We start from the raw sequence: 14811 nt of genomic DNA, 5'->3' as shown, positions 1-14811 counted from the left end.
AACCAACTCTTCTTTATTTTTATATTTCATATTATTATTATTATATTTTGTAATATCAATATCTACTTTTTTATCAATATTTGAGCTATCGTCCACATTTCTAATAGTTTTTTTTCTATTACTATTATTATTATTATTATTACTTTCGTGCGATATTTTCATATCAAAAGATGATGGTGATGATGATCTTAAAATAGGCGATTTAAAAGCACTTAGTTCAGTTAATGTGTCCTTCATTGGTGTTATAATATTTTTGGGTGTAATATAATCCATTTTTTCATTTTTATTATTATTATTATTATTATTAATACCGTTATTTAATTTATTTACATTAATTGGTGTTTCAACATTATTATTCAAAACGTTTCTTCCGATAAAGCTATTATATTTAATATTATTTAATCCTAATAATAGATTTAAATCAGTTTCATTGGTATTGTAATTTTTGGTATTATTATTATTATTATTATTACTACTACTACTATTATTCCCTAAAGTTGTTAAAAATAAATTACTACGTGCTTTACGCTTTCGATTTGGTTCATTAATAATTGATTCGCCACTATTTATAACTGTTACAATATTTGATGGCCAAGATAAATTTTTTGGTAAAACTGCAGCACTACTGTCCAACCAAACCCACACAAAATTACCATCGACCATATTTAATCTTTCGGCTTCTTTCATAATCCTTTTAACTGTTTTACCGGTCGATATTAAAACCACAACACCTTTTGTTGCACGTGATATTTCCGACAGTAATCTGTAACAAACAATATAAAAATATAAATAAATATCTGTTGAATTTTTGTATATTATAAACTGACTTAGATTATACATCTATATTCATTTAATCAAATGACAGCTCACGTACAGGCACTGTGGAACTGCAGCACTCCCTATTTTCACTTGATTTTAATATAATGAATCCTTTTTCTTTAATTCTTTCTTTATACTTGTACAAAATATAATCCTTAAATGTAATATAATAATTAGTAGAAATGGAACATATAAACTAGTGGTTTAAACCAAAAAAAAAGAAAAAAAAATTAGAATGACTGAACATGACATAAAAAATAATTACAATAAAACGTGAATCAACCGGACGAACATCGAGTTCAAGACCCAGCCAGACTGAGTTACTTGTTTTTTCTTTTGTCTTCAGTCATTTGACTGATTTGATGCAGCTCTCCAAGATTTCCTATCTAGTACCAGTCATTTCATTTCGGTATACCCTCTACATCTTACATCCCTAACAATTTGTTTTACATACTCCAAACGTTGTCTGACCTCACAATTTTTCCCTTCTACCTTTCCGTCCATTACGAGTTACTGTATTACACTTTAAATGTTATTCATTTATTTAATTCTACCGCTCACTTGTGACGTCACAACATAGCGGTCGACTATCGAAGAATTTTTTGGAGTGACGGTGCAATTTTTTCAAATTTTTTTTGCAAATTCTGTTATTTTTTAATTGTTAAGAAATGTTAGGCGAAATCTCTAGACAGTGAGGGTGATCTCAATATGGGGAATAAGCAATAGTGTTGAGTTTTGTAGTGTACTTAGCAAAGGAAAGGATTGCTGAGGGGATCTAGAGTTCTGCTTGGATTTCTCTTTTATTCTATTTTTGTTTTATAAATTATGTTTTTGTTGCTGTTCTTGTCCTTGTTTTGTTTTTGTTTCAATGTTACTGTGTTGTTATTGTTCCTTGTAATATTTTTATGTTTCGTGTTGTATGTTGAACTCAATTTTACCTCATACGGATAGATAGTTCAGTTCGTTTGTTAGTTAGATATTTTCAGTCTTGTTTAAGACTCGGTGAGATGTGTTTTGTTTTGAGTTCATTAATTAGTAGTACATCTATGGGAATGTCACTGGTGGCATCCTGACCGAGTCGGACTGGAATATGTCAAAGCCGAGGTTTCGAAGATGACCTCTGGTAAATCCCATAAGGGCTCGTAACGGAGGGGTTAGTAAAGGGTGTCTCCCCCTACGGGGTTAGGATGAACTTGCTCTACAGCCTCACCTTCTTGAATTTTTACGTTTAAAATTTAATGGCATCAATATATAGATTTAACCTGATCAACTTTGGTTAAAATCAGCCCAGTAGTTCTGGAGGTATAAGGTGATTTAGAGTGCGACACCTAACAACGAACACACACTTACATACGAACTTCCGGTTAATTTTCATCCGGTTTTTTGGGTTCCTTAGATGTCAAAACGTCACGATCGGGTGGAAACCGCGTAAGCCAAAATCGTAACGATTACAATACTTTCCTTTCTAGAGCTACAGCGCTATCTAGACGGGAAAGTAAAAATGTCTGAAACACTTATTTTATTTTTATTTCAACGTTACTTTCTGAAAAATATGTAAGAATTGGTACTCCGAATAAAAATGTTAATAATAATTCGTTTAGCTCTAATGCAAAAATAAAAAAATAATCAAAAATCTTTTTTTTTATATTACATTAAGTAATTATTGAAAATTTAATTAAATTAAATTAATAAAGCTTACTAATATAAAGAAACGGGCAAATATTCAGACCAGAGTTACAGAATAATTTAATGAAAAAAATTGTAATGTATGCTATTAGAAAAAATCCTTCTCTTCAATACTTTGAGATGTAATTACATCAAATTCATTAAAAATTGTATTATTTCTTAATAGACACTCTTAGTCTGATATTTTCATAATACTATTTCATTACAGCAATTAAGTAGCGGTATCTATAACAGGGTTTAACCCGTTATTTAAAAGGGGAAAGATTCTTATAATAGTTATTTAACGTAAAATCCCTTTTGAATGTCAGAATTTTAATTTCTTTTTTCATTAAAAATTAAAAAGTCAACATACACTGAAAAGACTGTTGGAGGACATGAGACCAGGAAATAATTTAAGCACCAATGAATAATAAATAACGAAAAAGTACTTAGGTACACAATGAAGTACTTTACATATTTTCAGTATAATATTACTAATGATGCCTTTTTAATTATAATATATTTTTCAGAATTAACATTATTTTATCATTATTTTACTGTCTTATTAAATATAATAACAAGACAAATTATTCATAAATATCTAAAAACGAAAAAAAAACTGATATGGACACCACATGACTTCCTTATACGCCTATTAAATTATATATATATATATATATATATATACACATTTATATGAGTACATAAAATTTTATTTCATTAATAAAATCTGATATTTTTTCATACCTTTTTTTTTATTGTTATTATTGAATAATTATTTATCATAAAGATTTTTTTACAATCAGACGTTTATATTTATTAATAATTCACTATGTTTAAATTAACAAAAATAAGTTAAAAAAAAAGGGAGATGAAGTCTCATTCGAACCGATGTAAGATCCAAATAATTCATTAATTAAAATTTTATTCGGCTATAACTCTGGAACCAATGAAAATAAGTACCACTTACGATATATCGTTGAAAAGCACTCAATGAGGACTTATAACTGCAGTTATGAAAAAATCTAAAACCCATTTTTTCTTGGATTTTGGGTTATTTGGACACTTTTGGTCCAGTCGATTACAATCAAAAGGGGAGGGGCACAAATAGATGTTACAATAGTCCTAAATCCAAAATTTTACCATCGTACGGCTAATCGTTTTTAAGTTATACGAGGTACATATGTACGTACCATTAATTAAAATATTATTCGCCTAAAAATCTGGAACCAATGAAAATAAATTCCACTTATGATATATCGTTGAAAAGTTCTCAAAAAGGCTTATAATTGCAGTTAATAAAAAATCTAATGTATTTTTTTTGATTTTGGGCGTTTTTGGACACTTTTAGTCCAGTCGATTGCAATCAAAAGGAGAGGTGCACAGCTATTACAACTGTCCTATCCAAAATTTCAACATCGCACGGCTAATCGTTTTTGAGTTTTATGCGAGGTGCATATGTACGTACCATTAATTAAAATATTAGGTTATAAATCTGGAATCAATGAAAATAAGTTCCACTTATGATATATCATTGAAAAGTTCTCAATGAGAACTTATAACTGCAGTTAAGAAAAAGTCCAAAATCCAAATTTTCTTGGATTTTGGGGTTTTTGGCACTTTTGGTCCTGTTGATTGCCATCAAAATGGGAGAGGCACAACTAGATGTGACAATAGTCCTAAATCCAAAATTCCAACATCCTACAACTAATCGGTTTTGAATTATACGAGATACGTACGTACGTACGTACAGAAGTCACGACGAAACTAGTCAAAATGGATATTTCCGTTGAAATGTGGAAATTGAAATTTTTCGCGATCGCAAACTTCCTTTACTTCGTACAAGGAAGTAAAAATTGAAAAAAAGAAAGAAATAAGAAAGATCTAAATTGGGCTTTTTTAAGTAGAAAAAAAAATACATTCCACAATTTGAAACCAACAAAACTGACTTGCTATATACCTAAACTTACAGGTAAATAATCTCACTTTGGCAAATTCGTCCTAGAAATTAAATTATTAGATAATTGCTTATTTCTTATTATTTTTACTTTTTATGGTAATTAAAATAATATCGATAAAATGAAATAGCAGATATTTTTATAAAGGAAAAGATGGGGAGGGTACCCAAAGGAATTTATTTAAATAATTATACTATGATCAGATTTTGAATGATAGATAATGGAAAAACATTGAATAAATTGTTGTATATTTTAAAATATACAAGCTGTTATGCCGTATCTTAAACCGTATTTTCATTGTAAAAATAAATGATTTTGGGTTATTATTAATTGAATGAGATTACTATATGAAATACCTTACAAAATGAAAAAAAAAAATCATTAAATTCCTCCTGAAATTCAAATGAGAATTTCCTTTTTTTAATTTCCCGTCTACATAACGGTATACCTCTAGAAGGGAAAGTATTGTAATCGGTCCAGTTTGGGCATATGTGGTTTTCCCCGGATGATGACGTATTTACACCTAGGGAACCCAAAAAACCGGATGGAAATTTTCCGGTCCTAATGTTCATATGTACGTGTGTTCTGTTTAACCTCTAAATCATCTTATACCTTCAGAACTACTGAATCGATTTTCATCAAACTCAGATTACTTCTACATATGGGGAACTCTTGCCATTACATTTTCAACTTAAAAGGTCAAAGGAATAAGAATGTAGAGCAAGGTCATTCATAGCATCTCAAGATTTCGCCCAATTAAGATCATATTTTTCTTAGACGCAATTGTTAACAATTAAAAAATATCAATATTTGATATATTTTGAAAAAAAAGGGTACCCAAAGGAATTTAAGTTATACGAGGTACATATGTACGTACCATTCATTAAAATTACATTTGGCTATAAATCTGGAACTAATGAAAATAAGTTCCACTTATGATATATCGGTGAAAAGCTCTCAATGAGAAATTATAACTACAGTTAAGAAAAAGTCCAAAATCCAAATTTTCTTGGATTTTGAGCTTTTTGGCACTTTTGGTCCAGTTGATTGCCATCAAAATGGGAGGAGCACAACTAAATGTTACAACAGTCCTATCCAAAATCTCTACTCCTACGGCTAATCGTTTTTGAGTTATGCGAGATACATATGTAGGTACCATTAATTAAAATATTATTTGGCTATAAGAGAGCCACATTTTCTTGGAAAAAAAGCAGCTGTAGTTTTCCATTGCTTTCAGCTGCGCAGTACTCAGAGGACTGAGTGATGTTGATACGGCCGTTTAAGTCGTCCTGATTCACGCCCCTAACAACTACTGAAAGAGCTGCTGCCCTCTTTCAGGAATCATTCCTTAGTCTGGCTCTCAACAGATACCTCTCCGATATGGTTGCACCTTCGGTCCAGCTACTCTGTATCCCTGAGCACTCACTCAGAAAGCACGGGCAGATAAATGTGAAGAATACAGAACAATTAGTTTAACTAGTCATGCATCAAAAATCTTAACTAGATTTTATACAGAAGAATTGAGAGGAGAGTGGAAGAAGTGTTAGGAGAAGACCAATTTGGTTTCAGGAAAAGTATAGGGACAAGGGAAGCAATTTTAGGCCTCAGATTAATAGTAGAAGGAAGATTAAAGAAAAACAAACCAACATACTTGGCGTTTATAGACCTAGAAAAGGCATTCGATAACGTAGACTGGAATAAAATCTTCAGCATTTTAAAAAAATGAGGGTTCAAATACAGAGATAGAAGAACAATTGCTAACATGTACAGGAACCAAACAGCAACAGTAACAATTGAAGAATATAAGAAAGAAGCCGTAATAAGAAAGGGAGTTCGACAAGGACGTTCCCTATCTCCGTTACTTTTTTATCTTTACATGGAACTAGCAGTTAATGATGTTAAAGAACAATTTAGATTAGGAGTAACAGTACAAGGTGAAAAGATAAAGATGCTACCATTTGCTGATGATATAGTAATTCTAGCCGAGAGTAAAAAGGATTTAGAAGAAACAATGAACGGCATAGATGAAGTCCTACGCAAGAACTATCGCGTGAAAATAAACAAGAACAAAACAAAAGTAATGAAATGTAGTAGAAATAACAAAGATGGACCGCTGAATGTGAAAATAGGAGAAGAAAAGATTATGGAGGTAGAAGAATTTTGTTATTTGGGAAGTAAAATTACTAAAGATGGACGAAGCAGGAGCGATATAAAATGCCGAATAGCACAAGCTAAACGAGCCTTCAGTAAGAAATATAATTTGTTTACATCAAAAATTAATTTAAATGTCAGGAAAAGATTTTTGAAAGTGTATGTTTGGAGTGTCGCTTTATATGGAAGTGAAACTTGGACGATCGGAGTATCTGAGAAGAAAAGATTAGAAGCTTTTGAAATGCGGTGCTATAGGAGAATGTTAAAAATCAGATGGGTGGATAAAGTGACAAATGAAGAGGTATTGCGGCAAATAGATGAAGAAAGAAGCATTTGGAAAAATATAGTTAAAAGAAGAGACAGACTTATAGGCCACATACTAAGGCATCCTGGAATAGTCGCTTTAATATTGGAAGGACAGGTAGAAGGGAAAAATTGTGTAGGCAGGCCACGTTTGGAGTATGTAAAACAAATTGTTGGGGATGTAGGATGTAGAGGGTATACTGAAATGAAACGACTAGCACTAGATAGGGAATCTTGGAGAGCTGCATCAAACCAGTCAAATGACTGAAGACAAAAAAAAAAACTGGCTATAAATCTAGAACCAATGAAAATAAGTTCCACTTATATCGTTGAAAAGTTCTGAAAAGACTTATAACTGCAGTTAATACAAAACCTAAAATCCAATTTTTGGGGGTTTTTGGGCTTTTTTGGACACTTTTTAGTTCAGTCGATTGCAATCAAAAGGGTGGTGCACAACTACATATTACAACAGTCCTATCCAAAATGTCAACTCCTACGGCTAATCGTTTTTGAGTTATAGAAGATATATACATATATGTACATATACATATACATATGTATATATGTACATATATGTATGTATATATACATATATATACATATATGTACAGATGTCATTCCGAAACTAGTCAAAATGGATTCAGGGATGGTGAAAATGAATATTTCCGTTGAAATTTGAAAACCGAAATTCTTAGCGATCAAAATACTACTTTTACTTCGTACAAGGAAGTAAAAAGGAATTTAATAAATAATTACTTAATCAATCTGCAAAAGTAGCAATGGAAGTTGAACTTTGTCACTGATAACAAAAAAAAAAATATCTATTTAGAACCGCTTTATTGTGTTCATTTTTTTTATCTCTAAGATGCTATTTAATAAAATTACAAATATAATCTCCTGATATTGAAAAAAATACACAACTTCAGAGTTAAAAAAAAACAAAAAAAACATAACATAGTTCATATTTGCATACCTGAACAGCGTTTGGGGATTAGCATCTTCTCTCAGCGGCAATAACGTTGGTAATAATGGAGGTTCTCTAAGAGCTGCAACAGCGGTTGTTGGTAGTGGTAATCCGGTATAAATGAGTGTAAATGTGTGCCAATGGGCCGTCAATAAAAGACTTCGAAGTGCTTTTAAGGCGTCTTTCGGTCCAGCTTCCAATCGTAATTCGTATGGACTTAAAACAACCTAAAACAAAAAATAAAATATATGGAAATAAAAACAACTTTAAGAAAAATGGTTTTCCTCCTGTTTTATTTTTATATTTTTAGATGTAAGTAAAAATGTAAACCAGTAAATTTAAATAATGTGTGTGTGTGTGTGTGTGTGTGTGTGTGTGTGTGTGTGTGTGTGTGTGTGTATATATTATTATATTGCACAACAATATTTCGAGAACCGATTTGGGCATTCATGAAATTTTTCCTTTTTAAAATTGTAACGTATTCTGATCCATTTTTTTTTTTTAATAAAATTGAAATTGTTTTTAAGATAATAATTACTATTAATTTTTCTTCTAAGATCACTATGATTTCTATGTTTAGTATTGCTTATCTTTCTTAGCTTCATTCTTTTATCAACTGTTTTTTTTCCTACTCTCCCCGACGGATATCCAATTAAGTATACTCAGTCGGGGAGAGTGTCCTTTTACTCTCAAAGGAGGCGTCCCCCACCCGCCGGCTATACGTCCGGCACGGCAGGTTAGCCTCCCCGGTCTCGGATCTTTTGTTTTACATTGCCTGCCTCTAATCCCCCGCTTTAGAGCCAAGGTCCGGCTATGCCGTCCCCCAGCGCCTCAGCAGGGAACCGGGACTCGGTGTTTACGCCTTTGGCCTCTAATCGACAGCGCCGACCCCACAAAGAGCCTAGGCTCCCGCAGGGACGACCCCGCCGACCGGGACTTGGTCTTTTATTTTAACCCAAACTCAAACTCCCCAGGAGTTCACCCCCTTCTCAGGTACCCGCACACCAAGGCGTACAGGCCCTCCATGGAGCGACTGTCCGCCCTACCCTACTGTTTATACTCCCATTCTTCTGTCTTCATCCTCTTTGGCCCGCAGGACCTCCCCGGCGAACCTGCGGAACCATTCCCGGTTCTCATTGTTGTACCCCGACCGGTTTATGAGATTTTCTGGTGTAAGACCATTAATTACTATTTGACCTCTGTTAACGGCCCATCTTGGACATATGAACAACGTATGTTCGGCATCGTCGTTCTCTGGACAATAGATGCACTGCGGGGTGGCTCTCTTCCCGATCCTATACAGATATTGACCGAAAGAGCCGTGCCCCGTCAGTAATTGTGTCATGTAAAAATTGACATCTCCGAGTCTATTGTTATTCTAGGTTTTAATATTAGGGATTAGGCGTCTGGTCCATTCTCCCACTCTGGACCCTGCCCGCTCTTCTTGCCATTCTTGTTCTATAATCCCTTCCATCCTTTCTTTCGACATACCGCTGTGTCTGAGGGTTCTGGCTTTTATCTGAAGGTCTACGGGTAGGACCCCGGTCAGTACGCACAGCGCGTAATACGATACCGTACAGTAACTAGCAGCTACACGCAGCAATGCCAGTCTATGGACAGTTCTCAACTTCTTTTTATTTCGCTGTATGTTCATTGCCGCCCCCCGTATGGGAGCCGCATACAGTACCGCCGAAGTGATAGCCGCGGTTATCAATCTTCGAATAACCATTTTAGGTGTGCCGTGGTTTTGAAATAATCCTCTTAATCCCTTTACAGCAGTAGTAACTCTCCCACAAATCATATCAATATGCTTGCTGAACCTTAAACTTTTGTCCAGAAGTACCCCCAAGTATTTTGTTTCTTTTACTTCATCGATTCTCTGTCCTCTGATATTTAGATTCACACTTCTTAATGGTCTTCTACCCGAGAGGACCAGGCAACAGGATTTATTAGGAGCTATTTCTAATTTGTTATTCTCCAGCCATTCATCTATTGTTCTAAGCGCTTGGTTTGCCTTGTTCTCCAGTTCATTAATATCTCTGTCTTCTACTAATATTGCGATATCATCCGCGTATCTTACTATCGATACCCCTTCGGGGTAGTTCAGCCTGAAGATTTTATCATAGAAAACATTCCATAAGGTTCCAAGGACAGATCCCTGCGGCACCCCTCCGAATACCTGAAATATGGCTTTCCTTTCTAGGGTTTTGACCTCTATGAACCTATTTTGCAGATATTGATCTATCAACAGATTTTATCAACTGTTGACGCGTTTCAAAACCACTCCATTGTTAAAACGTATTGTACTGTTTTTTGTAAACATCTGTTAATCTTTATATAGCGTTTAGTCAACGTCCCTGCCTATATTTGACGTCATGCCTTATCTGGCTTTCTTCTTGTTTATTTGTTGTTGTTATTTATTGTTATTAATTTAGTAATAATAATGTAAAAATGGGTATAAAGACAAATAATACACTAAAAAAGATTTTTAACAGTAACATAGAAGAAATAGCAGAGCTATGGATGCCTGCTAGGAAACAGCTGTTCGATGGGGTTCTCAGATCATATTACTGAGCGAGCCGGATTGGAGAACAATCGCCGATGGTAGATGGGTGGTGTCGGCTGATTCTGGCGCGGCGTTCTCGATCGCATCAATGATGGGGAGAAGGCTAATGATCAGAGGAGATGCGGAGTTCGATGACGGTGATTAACGGGAAGCCAGGTTCTGCGGGTGGGCGGCGGGAACTACTCGGGATAATCGGCCCCTGGGAACACCTTCCGGGCATCTAGATTCGGATAGCAGAGTACCTAGGTGATCATGCAGAGGCTGTATATTCCATACGGTTTAGATCTGGACCCTGCATGATACTAGGGGGAGGGTTTTAGCGGGTGAGAGCCCCGCACTGCCATCAGTCCGGGCCTGACGGCGGCTGGCAGAGGTTCTTCCAACCCCCCCTACAGAAAGAAAAATAAATACATAGAAAAAAAATACATAGATATATACAAGAGTAATGATATTTACAATGCCATGGCACATGGTATTTTCAACCATGTTAATTTGAAACCATATCTGTTTCGTTCTGCCTGGCAGCTGATGTGCTGTGCGTCTGCGGGGAGGTCAAGTCAAATAAATATCTGACGTTTGACTGCCCTGCTCTTGGAGGGGACCAGTGAACGGACCACCCTGGAACTTAGAGGTCAAGGGGAAAATTGCCACTCACAAGCGGCGAGTCAATGTGGCGAGAGCCTCATTGTCGCACCGTGTCGGTTCCTTCATGCGGTTGCTATGTTCAAACGACATCAGTAGTTTACTTAAGCAAACGATTCCTAACGCACTGTCGAAAGCTAAACTAGGGATATATGGCTGACCATCAACCAATTAAGGCTCCAAGCGTTTTAATATGGTGGACAAATACTTACTGGCATTCAGCGACTTAGACGTTGCAGCGAATTGCTGTCTTAGACGAAGTAAATTTTAATTTATTGAATGTCATTTTTAGTAGTTGACGGGGTGCGTCTACCCATTTTAGTAAATATATGACAACTGAACGGTTGGAACACGTAATCCGGTGGTGTATAACACCACGCTTAGTCCGCTCACGGTTTTAGGTAAGCTCTAGGAGTTATTTAGGACTCATCGGTCGCTAACTATTTCGCAGCTCAGTAGCCGTTTGTGGCATAGACATTCGGTCTGATGCTTTAGGGCGATCGAATAGGGTAGTGGCGGGAGAAATTCCAAGCAAATCAAAAACAGTATGCACAAAATAAAATGTGAGTGAAACGCAACATACACTGGACAAACGGGAAGAAAATTAAAACATAACGAACGCATAATATCTTTTAAAAATAGAAAAAAATTATTCTAATTGTGCAACGCATTTAATAAAAGAAGGACATACCTGATGAAAATGGTAGAATCAATGAAATTAATTCACAAATATGTTAAAGGAAAAAGAATGAACAATTTAGAAAATCTAGAAATCTTTAAATTAAAAAGCAACAATAAAACAATCACTAATGAACTGGTCAACAATCAAGTGGATGCCCTTTTCAATTTCCTGTTCCTTCAAACAGGAAATAGATAAATAAAATTAAAAGATAAGTATAACCATTAATAACAAATAAACAAGAACAAAACCAGATAAAGCATAATGTCAAATATAGGGAGGACTCGTTATTCTTCGATTGTTATAGTGTGACTATGTGTCTGTATGCTTTCTGAAGGTTTTCTGTTCTTTCCAAGTTGAATACCTTGTTTTATGTTTCAATTTGTATATATTTGAATTTTTCTACTTTTTTATGCTTTCATATTTTACGCGTATGGTTTTTTGTGTCGTTGTTTTGACTTTCCATGTGTTTCTTTTCCCGTATGATATTCGCAACCTCGTGTTGGCAGGAATTTCGTGTAACAGTTCCAGTGCTCCTCGTGCTTCCTGTCCATTGTTGCTGAGTATTGCCAGGTCTCATCTGTAAATTCCAGGCTGCCTGGATTTTAACCCTTCGGAACAGAAATCAAAACGAAATATTTCGCTAACCGTAGTTCAAAAACAAATTTAGAATATATGTTTAAACGAACATATCATAATCAGATATTATATATATATATATATATATATATATATATATATATAGAATAATATATAAAAGTATATAAATAAAATCAAACTATATTCAGGTTTTCAGTTTTTTGTTAAAAAAAGAACAGAATCATTGAACACGTTCATACGTAGATCTATCTTTGAAAATCCACGTAAATACCAAATATGCAGTGACTCTACTGTTTTATACTTTCTTATTACAAACCAAAACCGCATAAAAACACCTAGAGAAGTCAAGATAAGAAAATCGTAATGAGAAAGGAATGATCTATCCTGAAAACAAAAGAGATTACCCAAACTATATTAAACAACGTTCAAGTAGTAGATAATTCATCCTGACAATAGACAAGATTCAACGTACGATCAAGGTAGATTTATTTAAGATGTAATAGAATATTTCTGATTTTGTACTAAAGAGCTCAAATATTTGCAAAAAAATTCTTAATCCATAAGAAAAATAGTCACTTATTCTCAGAACATGACAAGTGAAAGTATCAGTAGAGCAATGAACGTTCAACCAATTTCACATTAGAAGGAGAATTTAATATCTTTCTTTCTTCTTCTTCTTCTACTTCTTATCCAAAATAATGGGTTGGGGTGATGGATCATAGTTCACAATTTTCTTCTACGGTTTTACCGCTTGTACTTTGTAAACCATTCTACTTCCACACCCCTATTTATAACATCTTTTTAACTTTATTTATCCGGTTATTTTTTAGTCTCTTCTCATTTTCTTTTAAATTTAATATTTTCAATGTTTTTTTTTTTCTTTAATTCTTTTGATATTATCAAATCACCTTTATCTTGTACTCTCTCTATTCTGTACAATTTCTTTAAATCTGACAGTATTTATTTACCGTTCATTTCTTACACGATTTCTCTTTATTCTATCTATTGCATGTTCTTTAACTCGTTTCTCTCTTTAACCTCGTTTTTCTCCTTTATAATCCAAACCTAATGTATCTTTTTTATGTTAAAAAAATAATGCAGGTATTTGTTTTTTATTTTTGTTCTTAAATTTGTATTGCATTCCTTTTTTTTTAGCCTACGGTAATTACCATTTAGATAATACTTCAGAGGATGAATGAGGATGATATGTATGAGTGTAAATGAAGTGTATTCTTGTACAGTCTCAGTTCAACCATTCCTGAGATGTGTGGTTAATTGAAACCCAACCACCAAAGAACACCGGTATCCACGATCTAGTATTCAAATCTGTGTAAAAATAACTGGCTTTACTAGGACTTGAACGCTGGAACTCTCGACTTCCAGCATTCTAGTCTGCTAATGAACTAATGTTACCAATATTTCGGAATTTTTGGTATAATAATGAGCAATTAATATAAACACCAAAATAGAAAAATCTTTTTTTTTGCTTGCCACTGTATGGATATTACGGGTCTACTATGATTATATTGAGGATATTTTCCTTGAGCTTACTTTTAGGGGACTTTCTTTCTTTTTCCTGTTTAGCCTCTGGTAATTACCTTTCAGATAATACTTCAGGGGATGATATGTACGAGTGTAAATGAAGTGTAGTCTTGAACAGTCTCAGTTCGACAATTCCTGAGACATGTGGTTAATTGAAACCCAACCACCAAAGAACTCCGGTATCCACGATCTAGTATTCCTTTTAGGGGACCTAATTTTCCTTTATTTAATTATTATTTGCTGAAGATTAATATATATTCATATAAACTAAATATATTCTTACCGGGTGATATTTAAGTAAGGAAACAGCTTTATACTGCATATCTAAGAGATATTTGGAGGCGGAATGAAACGGGGTTCTAAATTGTTAATAAATCTGATGTGGAGAATACACGACTTTTTTACGCCTATTAAATTACATTTACACATTTTTTTTTTTAATGAAAAGTATATAAAATTTTATTTTAATAAAAACTTCTGATCCTTTTTAATTTTTTTTTTTGTTATTGAATTATTACTCATCGTAAAAGTGTTTTACAATATATGTTAATAATTTATTAATAAATCAACATATTTAAAATAAAAAGAAAGAAAATTAAAAAAAAAGCCCCATGAAGTTCGAACCGATGTGTCTTCCTCTAAGATCCAAATATTTCATTAATTAAAATTTTATTTGGCTATAACTGTGGAGCCAATAAAAAATAAGTACCGCTTATCATATATCGTTGAAAAGATCTCAATAAGGGCTTATTACTGCAGTTAAGAAAAACCCAAAAACCCGCAATTTTTGAATTGGTGATATAAATATATTTTAATTAAAAAAAAAAAGTTTTTTTTAAAAAAAAAAGGAGATCAAATCGGATTCGAACCGATGTGCCTTCCCCTTGTAAGATTCAAATATTTCATTAATTAAAATTTTATT

Source organism: Lycorma delicatula, chromosome 12 (assembly GCF_047948215.1).
Source record: "Lycorma delicatula isolate Av1 chromosome 12, ASM4794821v1, whole genome shotgun sequence".
Taxonomy (NCBI): Eukaryota; Metazoa; Arthropoda; class Insecta; order Hemiptera; family Fulgoridae; genus Lycorma; species Lycorma delicatula.
Note: the sequence above shows the minus strand (reverse complement) of the source record.